A 13,415-nucleotide genomic window follows, 5' to 3' on the forward strand; every position below is an offset into this window, starting at 1 on the left:
TATTCCGAAAGAAGGCCTACCTGTGTGTTATAACTGGCGCCTTAAACTGTATTACCATTCGCTCTGTATCCTGATCTCCGTCCCAGCACCCTCCCCTTGTCAGCATAGGTTTTTGTCAACAGCTATCAGCAAAGTATTTTGGACTGTGGAATCCTCCGAATGATTTATAGACCTGTAGCTTAGACTACACAGCCATTGCAGTTGTCGAATTTTTTCACAGTATGGAAATTAAGTATTCATAGTATTAGAAGTACTGAATTTCGAAATTAATCGATGATCATTTCTTTACAGGATCATAGCCCGATTCATAATAGCCTAGCAGTCCAGAACTGGTTCCAAGATCAGCAGAGAATAAAACTTCTTCCTTTCGTGCCAAAATCACCAGACCTCAACCCCATTGAAAATATGTGGGCGGAGGTTACGAGGTCGTTACCACCTGGGTCAAGGAATTCGGAAACTCTGTGGGAAAATGTAGAGAATACATGGTGGGAGATCAACGATCATCTCAACCTCTCGAGGAATTTAGCCTTATCACTTCCCAGACGCCTTCGAGCAATTATAGAAAACGAGGGAGGATGGGTAGGGTACTGAAAGAAAAATAAAGGTCAAACCAGTTGCGTGGTCCTAAAGTGTTCCGGAAACCTACTAAAGCTAAATGGTCCCTGTGTATTCTCATTAAATGTGTCACTGCGTGATTCTTCCACATAGCAACTACTAATTAAATTCTTTACTCAAGGAAATAAATTAACAAATGTATGCACAACGGATAAATGTTTGATTTTGTAGTATTAACCCCAAATTTGGTACACTGTTAATCACCTGACGGTGTTTAAAGAAAAAGCGTAAGTAACCGGAATCGTAACTGGACCTGCATAACAACTCCTCCTCCGTTCTACAATCTATTTCGTTTCATTCTGTCTTACTTTCATCTCTCAAAACATAATAACGGTATTACCAGTAACATACAGGATTAAATTCCCTAACAGATGATCTTGTAACAGCTCATATAAAGATATTTCTACTTCCTACGGTTTCTTACGAAGATAACCATTGTCTCACCTACGGGAAGGAACGAAGGATAGCCCACAATGCTTGATTCATAATGTCACAGCCACACACTATCACTCTTATTACCATTGGACAAAGCAATGATCGTATCTCAACGCGGACTAGTTCTAGAAAAATTCTGTAACTTCTTCAATCACTGTCTCATCCCAAAAACACCTCTCACTTATCGATGTGCCTCGATGTTAACTAAGTCTCGCGTGGTTGGAAAGTTCGCGCGGTCGCGATTCTGAAATTTACGTTCCGCTCATATTCGTGCGCGGCACGTTATTCCAACTGAAAAAAAAACCTCCACAAGTTACTTAGACTGATTTTCTAATAATATCTCGAGACCATTAAATAATATACCATCCAAAACCTCCCTTCCAAAAGATACATAAATACACACACAGAACTTTTCACAATACTTACAGTTCGTGTATAGATTGCATAGCATGGCTACACGAATTACTGTTATGCTGGTTCCCCTTTATTTAATTCAGGAAACCGGTCTCACTGATTCCCACGTATCTTTCAAATCCTGTTGTTCTAAAAATCAGCTTTACACGTAAATTTCTACTGACTCATTTCACAAAACGTGACTTCTTATTCTTTCATATTAAATTAGCAACCTTTCCTTCATCCATGAATTTCAGAAACCCGTCAAAATACAAATTGAAACACATGCAAGCTACAAATGGCTTCTTTGAAAATTAATTTTTTCAGATCAAAATTAAGAACACTACTTTCTACCATGAATTTCTCGTAGCAGCTCGATTAGTTGAAGCCACGAGTTAATATGTTCCTGCACTTCCAGATCAGATTTTGATACAAACTAACCAAAATCATGAATTGAAATTGACCATTACTAAAAAATTATGGTAAATCAACACATTCCTACTTATAAACTAATGGTTCCGAGCACTCACAAATGGTTCAAATGGCTCTGAGCACTATGGGACGTAACTTCTCAGGTCACCAGTCCCCTAGAACCTAGAACTACTTACACCTAACTAACCTAAGGACATCACACACATCCATGCCCGAGGCAGGATTCGAACCTGCGACCGTAGCGGTCACGCGGTTCCAGACTGAAGCGCCTAGAACCGCACGGCCTCGCCGGCCGTCCTCTCAACCCAGTCGACGTATATTTAGGATACGATAAGTGGGAAAAGTGGGTTTTCATACATTATACCAAAATAATAAACTCATTCAGTTACTCTGATCAATTTCCTTAACACAGCAGGTTGATTCAATAAAAATTAACAGCTCAGATCGAGCGTCTGATAACACATACCTGATGCCTGACGTAGCAAGGTATTCTAGCAATTACATGTGGATAGTAATTCCTGTGTGAATATGCTGATATTTTTGTAGTGACAGCGCCTTTGGGTTATCGGGAAGTAAATTCGGAGGAATATGGCCAAATTAAGGGCGCTGCGTTGACAGTGCCCACGCTCAGTATGAAGAGCCTGCTGCTCTTCCTGTTATTTTGTTTCTTTCGTTCTGAGGTGTACCACGAAGTAAAGTTCTCATCCGCTAAGCGATTTTCGCTTCTATTCGAAAAGCTTCTTGAGTAGCCCCGCAGTGAACATTACATAGAGATGATACTTATACTTTTTGAAATATGGACATATTTCTAAGGATAACGAACTGTAGTCGAAACTAAACCAGATGATGCTGAAGGAATTAGGGTATGACATGCGACAGTGAGAGTGGTAACCATTGTTTGCTATGTGGGAAGCAAGACACCTGAGGCCTTCAGTTGTAATTTGTATGTCAAATGCAATAACAAGAAATCCTTTTTGATGGGGTAAGGATGCTAAAATGATATATGTCTGAGGTTCAGGAAACATTATCTGAAAGTATATGACAGGCTTCCTGCTATTATGTAATGTCGCTTGCTTTCAGTAAACATATAGATAACCCATAGCAGGGCTTTCTCGTCATCCGAATCACATCAATGGGAATAGCCATCAGAGGGTTATTACTAAATTGTAGGCACATGGCCAAAAATTTGGAGAGCAGAATCTCTCGCGACAGATTGGATGTCTGGATCCTATCATGAAATATTCAGGCTACGAAAACACGTTCTTCTTGCTGTCAGCGTGGTCCTGACTGCAACGTTGTAGGCATCACTTGGCAATCCTGTAGGCATAACAATGATTTGCAGCTGTGGGACAGATTTATTCTGCTAAATTCGCCTGACGTTTTCTTGTCTTCTCTATGAAATATTCTGAATATTTTGTGAATACAAGGTCATTTCATGCAGAAGCTACCCCTTGTCTCATCTTTCATTTTGCGAGTTTATCAGTTATATACTGCAGCCGCGATTGTGGCAATGAGAGTGTTTATGCTGGAATTCCTTGGCAGCGTAGTTGTAGTGACTTTATAAAATGGTAGTTGCCTCCGAAAGCTGTTCCAGGTTTGCTGCAAACGATGTATCAATTCCTTTCAGTAAATTTTAAATCAGGTGATACCTGTCACATGTAAGTGTGTCCTAACAAGTTCGCAGAGGTTGCCATGATCGTAGACCTAACTGATCTTAAGTCACATCAAAATTACTGACAAAATTACTGAACAGATTCGAAGCATCTGTAAGAGTCACGAATTTGTACTTTTTTTAATCAACTTGGTCTGAAACAAGAGGGAAAAAACTACAGGGACAATGACTAAGTTTGTCAGTATACATTATCTGTGGTAGATCTGGAGGTGAAAACGTACGAAAAAGTACAGCTGCGCTTTTGCGAACTGCTAGTGTTGTGAACCCACCATCTGGTATCGATGCATTACATTAGCATCCATTATATATAATCATTTTGATAGTACACCGGATATTATAGATGAGTAGGACACAAGACGGGACGTATATAATGTCCGTTTGACGTCAACAGTGTGTAACATTTTACTTTTTTTGAATAGGACAATGTTGCTCTCCAATCATTTTAGATTAGTTACAATAAGCTTAAGCTGCAAGAGAATTCGCTTGTATTTTTCAATATGTGATCTGTTATCGGTTTGAAGGTCTTCCATAACACCGGCAACTTAGTGCAGCTCCTCCGAGGGCTCTCTGGAGTAGGGTGCAGATAGCAATGTGAAAGCCGCGAGCTTCATACTGTTAGTGCGATTGGGACTTGGTATACTCTTGACGACGTTTAGCACCTGTGCGGTCAGTAATCCAATTTCAAAATTCATGTTGAGTAATCCTGCTCCATTCAAATAATATTGTCTTTTTATATTGATAAGTAATCTGGATAGTCGTCACGTTCATGTGCCATCTACATCGCAAATTTACTGTTACGATCCTAACAAGGAACCTGCAATACGTTTTGTATTTCATAATCGGAACTATCTGCATTAACCGTCATCAGAGCAGTGTCAGGGAACAGACTGCAGCACTGCCTTGGTAGCTACTTGGAGACCTGCTTGAGTCGTGTTCTAAGGTTCACATTATATTACACTAGCGAGAAGTATCGACTTTTCCTTTTTTTCTGCAAACATCCAGAACTAAATTCAGTAACAAAATGCTAAGAAGATTTTGCATTGTGCCAACTCAATGATCAACCTATTTTTATAGATTTTTATTTTCACAGCCATTCTCGTTCTGCATTGCAATAAACTTCATTCATCATTTGCTTGTTCTTGTTACGATTATTATTGTCATTCTCTCACTCGCAAGAGTTTTCACATCCCTATTTGCTATCGATGCACATGAAGAGTGGCTATGAAAGAAGGGAATACTGAATGTTACGTTATGCAGAATACACTCATTTACTTCTACTTCTCGTGATCAACGCTACAGGAGAAAAGAGATACATAAAGTTGACAATGGAGGACAGATATGCTGGCACAACTCTGCAACTATTCCTGTTGTTTTAACAGAGCGTTACCAGATAAACAGGTGCTGCGGAATCGAAAATGTAGTACGGACTTTGCCACAGTAGCAGAGAGCTGCTAATTTCGGACCATGACCGTGGATTACCCTTCGGTCAGCTGCTGGTTAGAGTGTTGCAACTGTAAATGGATGACTTTGTTTGATAGTCTTGTGCTGATGTTGTCTGAATAAATTATGCCATTGGATAAAAAACGGTTTAGTTTTGAGACCTAACCCTCGAGGGGAGAAGGCACAGTGGTCTGCTTCATGAATTCCAAGCAAAAAACACAAACAATACAGGAAGGGTTCAAACAACTACTTTCATGCAGAGACACGCATTTGGAACCTGTTCATCTTTAAGGGCCAAACAAGAGCGTAACATTACGGAAACAATAATCAAGCTACTTAGTATATAATAGAGCATACAGATTTCAAGGAGGAAACGTATGAAGACGCATACTTTCTCGTTATCCATATGTCTGGTATATCTTTCGCGTTAACGAAAGTAATATCCCGTTTTACCTCTTCTTACGTGTCAAATGAAATGAATGCCATGAGGAATCGAATATTTGTTGACTGAGTCTCTTCTTGCTTCCATCCCTACCAACATATTTCTTCATTGTCGTGGTAATCATGACATTCTATACGTTGCTGCAAAAGATTGCACGTGGATACATTCGACATCGAGGAGCAAAGCGTTTAATATCTTACATTATATTCCGTTCAAATACGCTTCCGATGTATTTTTACTTCGATTGAATTTTGAGGTGATTACGAACGTTACGGAAAATTATCTCACATGCTTTACGCTGAATGAGGAACACTGAACCATCCGTTTTGCTTTCCCAACGTTGAAATGATATGTCAGCGTCAACAGCCTTCTTCCACGCCGGAGGGTGAAACGTGTATCATTCTGGATTAATGATGATTGAAAGCCTCAAATGTATACATAGCCCACAAAGCGACGTCAGAAACTGTCAGGGGAGAACGCCGCAGGAAAACCGAACGTGCACGCGCGTCTCCCCTCTGAAGAACCGTATCGGAGAATCACGGCAAGCATTTCGCTGAAGAGCTGCCTCGTAAGAGAGGCGAGAATTGGCACCGTCGTAGCAAGTATTTGTCAACACTGTGATAGAGCATTTACTTCCGGGTGTAGCCCGGCATTACTTCGCTAAATTCACTTGACATTCGTTTTCCACATCGAAGACTCATACGATATAATTCACTGTAAGATGAGACACCTATAAAGTGTATTTAATTTCTGGACTCCAAGAACGGCGTTCTTCACATACATAACACCTGTTTGTGGGTTTAAGGTTGCGTTTTGAGGCTCAGGCAATATCGCAATGACTATCGTGGGCTTGTTGCCGGCAGTGTGTCGTTAGCTCAGTGGGGGAAAAAAAAAAAATGGTTCCCTTGTGTGCTGCGGTGCTTGGGCTATATGAGATTTCAGTTCCAATCTCGATGAAAGCTGCTGAGTACAACTTTTCAATTTTAATTAATGGAGTTGCAAACTGCTAGTAAAAATTCCTTATACGAAATCTGAACAATGCCTTTACACATCAATCTTCGTGCAATTTCAACTTAGTAAATTATGTTAATATCATGGATGTCTGCTTTCCGAATGCCAAGATGCTTCACTGTAAAATGGTTCCTGAAAAGATTCAAATTGACTGTCAACGATACGAATTTGAGCTTTGTTCGTCATATATCACTTCGTTAAATAGTTCATGAAACCATATATGGAACACCAAATGTGCAGTGTTCCTTCACTGCTACAGAGCATGCGTTGCAAGGTATTCACACAATTTATCACATAGACTTACCATAAGGAATGAAACAAGACTGTAATACACTTTACACCACAGACGCTCACTCTGGCTTGACGAAAACATCCGAATATTGGCCAAAAGTTGCACAAATAATTGACTTTGAAAGGAAAAGAAACGAGGTATGAAGCAGTTATTAATTGATCGAATGTAATGACGTGGTTTAATTTCGTCCCAGTCTATAAACTTAATTTCGGGCCATACTCCGCTCTCACCGATTAATGTAATATAATACCCGTTTACTAATCACGGCGTCTGTCTCCGTTCTTTTGAGTGTGAATGGAAATCGTAGAAATTATCTGTGGAGCAACATTTAATAATAAAGCGTTTTAAATCATCAGAAGCGATGAGCGGTAGCAGGCGCTTTCGATAAAGAACGGGGGAGTGCAACGCCGCAGCTGTCGCCACGGCCACTGCCGGTAGCCAGCAAGTGGATCCCGGAGCTTTGCCGATTACGGCGTCCAGAGGAGGACAGTCTGCAGGAAATCTGCCGCAAAATGGTTACTGGACAAAATTTTGATATCGGTGTGTCAGAAAGCGAAATAGATTGAATCTGCGCTACTATTACATTTACGTGTTCAGTATTCAGGCAGAAGAGGCTATAAAAATATTTTATGCCAGCTGCTCTCGATCCACTGACATTACGAACAGAAACAATGCACGCCACCGCTAGACCACAGGTGCAATCAGCCTATAGTTTCTCCATTATGGGACAAGTTTTCCTCCAGGAAGTGCCGCAGTCTACAGTGTTGCCAGATTGTGCAGCTTACCGGACTTAGAGAAATAGCGAGGTGGCCAGTTTTATTGTCCCATGTCGCGATCGGCGCGGACTTAGCCTCTGAAGCGGCCGGCCGCCGGTCAAGTTTTATGTCAAAGAGTGTACATGACAGCTGTGTTAAAGTTTTTATGTTTAATGGTTTGTATTAAGTTGCCTGGCTTAATCTGGTTGCCACGTCGTAATTGAACTGTATTTAAGTGTATGGCTAGCGGTAGTTTCTTGCATTCTGCGCGGCTGCATGAAATTCATTTAATCACATTTTAATCTCTGTAAATTATTACTAGCCAGTTACTGAATGTTGTTTTTACGATTTTAACCAGTTGTGTGTCTTAAGAAATGATTGTTTCCGAAATGACGAGGCTACTGGTCTTATTTGTGTTTGTGTTCTTGATGTTATCAGTTTAATCAGCCATTTTCTTAACGTCATTGTTTGTTAGCCTTAAATTTTGGCTCGAATTCAGGGAGTTGCTGGTAGTTCAAGATGCTGATTACCTTAAGAATTGCTGAATATGCAAAGCAAACATCTTACTTAAAACATCAATATTCTGAATTCCCTTGGAATCAGTTAAAGTTACTTACAGTACAGTGCTTTTAAAAATATCTTTTTTTAAGAGATGATTATTTAAAATATATCTGAGACTGTTCAAGCCGAAAGAGATCTTTAAAAAATTCTCCTTGAGATTTCATTACCACAAATACATGCAATTCGCTAAGGTTGCTATACCAGATTAACCTTGCCAATTGTTAAATAAATTTTCTGTAAAACATTTTTTAACTGTGAATTGTGTTGCTGTTGTTACCCTTGAGTTCCCCTTCCACACCACAGTCCTTGTTCTGGCCTTTACCCGTAGCCCAGTAAAACCCTTTTCAGAAATGTGCAAGGAAATTCAGGAATACAGAACTGTAAGTCTCTTAGGAATGAAATAAACAGGAAGTGCAAGGATGCTAAGCCAAAATGGCTTCATGGAAAATGTGAATAAATCGATGAAGAAATGATGTCGGAATACTGACACAGCATATAGAAAAGTCAAAACACCCTTCGGTAAAATTAAAAGCAAGGACGGTAACATTAAGAGTGCAATGATAATTTCACTGTTAAGTGCAGAGGAGAGAGCTGATAGGTGGAAAGGGTACACTGAAGGCCTCTATGAGTGGAAGGACTCATCTGATGACATGAAAGAAGAAGAAGCAGGAGTCAACGGGGAAGAGATAGGGAACCTAGTATTAAAATCAGAATTTAGAAGAGCTTTGGACGACTCAAAATCAAACAAGACAGAAGAAACAGATAATATTCCATTGGAATTTCTAAAATCATTGGAGGATGTGGCAACAAAACTACAGTTCACGTTGGTTTGTACAACCTGTGCGACTGGAGACATACCACCAGACTTTCGGAAAAGTTAGCCATACAATTCCGGAGACAGCAGGAGCGAGAATTATCGCGCAATCTGCTTAACGGCTCATGGTTGCAAGTTGCTGACAAAAATAATACACAGAAGAACGGAAAAGAATTGGGGATATATCAGATCTCGATCAGTTTGACTTTAGGAAAGGTAAAGGCACAAGAGAGGCAGTTCTCACGTTTCAGTTGACAATAATGGAAGCAAGACCCAAGAAAAATCTAGACACGTTCATGGGATTTGTCAAATGTAAAATGGTGCAAGATGTTCGAATTTCTAAGTAAAATAGGGGTAAGCTATAGGAAAAGAAACAAGAGGAAACTATAAGAGTGAAAGACCTGCCTTTTCTATTCTTAGAAAAAATAAACTACTACAAAGGGTAACACACAAAATAAAGTGTAATGATGACCCATAATCTGTTGAATATACAAAGTAGCATGTCAGGAATGCTCCCTGTTCTATCCAGGACCAACAGGCCGAAATTTCAACACCAGGTACACCGACTAAATAAGGGGCATGAAATGGATTTGTTAAAAGAACAGGAGGTATATTGACAGTACAGAAAATATAAAGACATAATGAATGAAAGCGTATGAATTTCTTCATACGCTTAGACAATATACTTAAATAAAAACAGTAACACTTCGAAATAAGCACAATTATAAAATAGATGTAAGCAAATCATAATCCATATTGCTAAGATAATTACTTTCTGTACAAAAGCATATCATACGTTGTGGAAGATCTGGAACATTATCTTTGTCAACTACATCTAAAAACATCTTTGTAACTGTTTGTTTATGTAAGTTATCCTCGATGTTTACTGTGCATTGAACTTTGTGTGTGAGACTCTGAGTAATTGGAACATATGGAAACTGAAAGTACAAGTTCTTCCCAATTTCACCACTAACTACATGAATATTAAAGACGTCTTTGGAGAAAAGAGAACCACCTGTATGAATATCGCGAGCTCATCTGGAAAACCAGTTCGAAGCAAAGGTGGGAATACTGGAAGGTGGAAAGGGGAAATCGAGGGTAAATGGAAGAGGGCTTAGATGAGGATGAGATGTGAGATATGATATTGCGACAAGAATATGACAGAACACGGAATGACCTAAGTCCAAACAAGGCACCGAAGGTATCTGGTATAGCAACCTTTAGAACTAATGACATCCTTGGGAGAGTCAGCCATTTCAAAATTCTTCCATCTGGTGAGCAAGATGTATGAAATAGATGAAATTCCCTCAGATGCCAAAAAAATAATACTTCCAATTAAAAAAAAACTGTTCTGACAGGTTTGAAAATTACCGAACTATTATTATTACAAAAACGATTTCTTTACAGACGATGGAAAATCTAGTAGAAACCGACCTTGGGGAAGATCAGATTGGACTCCGGAGAAATGAAGGAACATGTGAAACAATACGGACCCTATGACTTCTCAATGAAGATAGGTAAGGGAAGGCTAAATTACGATTATAGTTTTTGTAGCCTTAGAGAAAGCTTTTGACAGTGTTGACTGGAATACTCTTTTTTAAATTCTGAGAGTATCAGGGGTAAAGGACAGGGAATGGAAGGCTATTTACAATTTGTACAGAAACCAGACTGCAGTTATAAGAGTCGAGGAGCAGCAGTGGTTGAGAAGGGAGTGAGACAGGGTTGTATCCCATTCCCGATGTTATTCAGTCTGTATATTGAGCATACAGTAAAGGAAACAAAAGATAGATTTGGAATAGGAATTAAAACCCAGGGAGAAGAAACAAAAAACTGACAATGACAATGTAATTCTGTTAGAGAAAGCAAAGGACTTGGAAAAGCAACTGAAAAAAATGGACAGTGTCTTGAGAGGAGGATATGAAATGAATATCCACAAAAGCAAAACAATGATAATGGAACATAGTCGAATTAAATTAGGTAATGCTGAGGGAATTAGATTAGGAAAGGAGACAGGATTAGAAGTAATAGAAAAGTTTCGCTATTCGGGCGGCAAAATAGCTAATGATGGCGGAAGTAGAGTGGATATAAAATGAAGACTAGCAGTGGCAAGGAAAGCGTTTCTGAAGAATAGAAATTTGTTAACATCAAGTAAGGATTTAAGGGTCAGGAGGTCTTTCTGCAAGAATTTATATGGAGTGAAATGTGGACGATAAACATTTTAGACAAGAAGATAGGAGCTTTCGATATGTGGTAGTACAGAATAATGCTGAAGATTAGATGGGTACACCATGTAACTAATGGGGAAGCGCTGAGTAGAATAGTGGAGCAAAGAGGTTTGTGGTACAACCTGACTAAAAGAAGGGATCAATTGGCAGGGCACATTCTAAGACATCAACAGATCACCAACTTAGTAATGGAGGGAGGGGTGGGGGGTAAAAATCGTAGAGGAAGACCAAGAGATGAATACAGTAAGCAGATTCAGAAGGATGTAGGTTTAGTTACTCAAGAGATGAAGAGCCTTACACAGGATAGACGAGCATGCAGAGCTGCATCAAACCATTCTTCGGACTGTAGACCACATTAACAACAACAACATGTTATACCTGCAAACTGATCAGTAGGAGATATGGTGTAGCAGTCTTGATATTTGATTACACTGCGCAACATGGAAAACTGGCACTTGTAGTCTTCATCACTGGTGGAACTGATGTTTCAGTTACCCCTCTCGGCAGGCATTCTGTAGCTTTAGAAAGCTGCATCTTCGCTGGTAGTGGCGGTAAGTAGCGAGATATTCCGATATTGTCTTTGTAATGTCTCTCTGTTGGTCTCGAAAGCTCCTATTCCTCATTACAACAGTCATTGGGTTCTTCCCACGTCTGCCAGAAATCTTTCCAGTGGTCTCTCATATTAGTGTACTTTAAATGGAACGGTTTAAGATGTTCATGAACTATTGGGAAGATGTGTTCTTGCTCTTTCTAATGCAATCTCTGACAATAAAGTTCAGTGAATAGGCGTGTAACATTAACGTAGATGAACTCTGAACTACACTTACCTTACTGTCCTTTGAAATAGTCACCTCCCATAATACGCACCACTGAGCTCTGCGATACATGTCCTAGAAACTTTGCATGAAGTCTTCCTTTGGGATGGTTTTCAAAAGCTGCATCACGTTTCGTTGGATGTCAGGAATATCGTCAAATCTCTATCCTTTCAGAGTGAGTTTGAGTCGAGGGAATAGGCAGAAACCTGGAGGATTGAGATCCGGCGAGTATGGTGGATGTTCAAGCTGCACCACCCCCTTTTCTGCCAGGAACTGTTTGACAATATTGGCTGTATGTGAACGTGCGTTGTCGTGAACAAAAATCCAGGAGCATTGTTGTACGTACTGGGGTCGTACCCTGTGTAGACATTGCATAAAACCGGTCAAAATTTCAAAGTATGGTGCAGTGTTCAACGTCGTTCCCTCAAATAGAAATTCCTTGTGGATAATGCCTTGACTATCGATAACGGTGATGAGCATCGTTTTGATGCGTGATTTTTCGGCTCTGACCTTTTTCCGATGAGGTGATGTCGGACAACACTATTCCATGCTTTGCCATTTCGTTTCAGGGTCGTACTGGAAACACCAGGTTTCATCCTCAGTGACAGCATAGTTCAAGAAATTCAGTGTCACATCCAACGTTTCGAAAAATCCTGCGAAGCCTGTAAACGAGCCTGCTTCTGATCGTCAGTCAAGTGATGTTGCACAAGACCACAACACGTTTTGCTCTTCCCTGGCTCCTGGGTAAGGATTTGTCGCACGGATTCTCGGTTCATCTGCAGTTCATCCGCTATCATGTGTACAGTTAATCGACGATTGTTCGTGATTAATGTCCTCACTTTCTCAATGTTTTCATCACTGACAATGGTCGTCGGTCGTCCGCTAAGGGGATTGTCAAAAACACTTTCCCAGCCACCTCGAAAACTGGCGAACCACTCATACACACACATCATGGACAGTGCTGGATCCCCATCAACACGAACCAGCATTGCATGTCTTTCTTTTGGTGTCTTGCCAAGCTTAAAATAAAACTTTAAAGTCAGCCTTTGCTTGTTAATTGTCCCGTTCTCAGTTCAGAATCAACGCACTACACAAGCACTTCATCCAACATGTCTAACGTGGAACACACACGACGCGCAACTGAACTATGGTGGGGGTAGGTTGTCAGCACTTGCCGCTACACAAGTGCAGCATTGTGAGTCGCCAGTGTTGCCTGATCTACTGTTCTGACTTCATTCACCGAACTTTACTGTCAGAGGTTGTAATTCAGCTACATTTCGTTCTCGCTACCCGTAACGCCGGCATTTGAACCTACATAGAGCCGTCCTTCAGTCCTGATTGCGGGCCAGCAATCGTCGCTCCACCAAGGGAAAGGCTGCATTTTTAGATGGAATGGGGACTGTAGAACGCATGCCTCAGAGGCCTGGTGGATCGCTGGGTAACTTGATTTAAGGGGACATAATACAGGGTGTCCGAAAAGTCTTTCCCTGATTACATAAATTGATAACTCAGG

This window comes from Schistocerca serialis, chromosome 5, assembly GCF_023864345.2.
Source record: "Schistocerca serialis cubense isolate TAMUIC-IGC-003099 chromosome 5, iqSchSeri2.2, whole genome shotgun sequence".
Lineage (NCBI taxonomy): Eukaryota > Metazoa > Arthropoda > Insecta > Orthoptera > Acrididae > Schistocerca > Schistocerca serialis.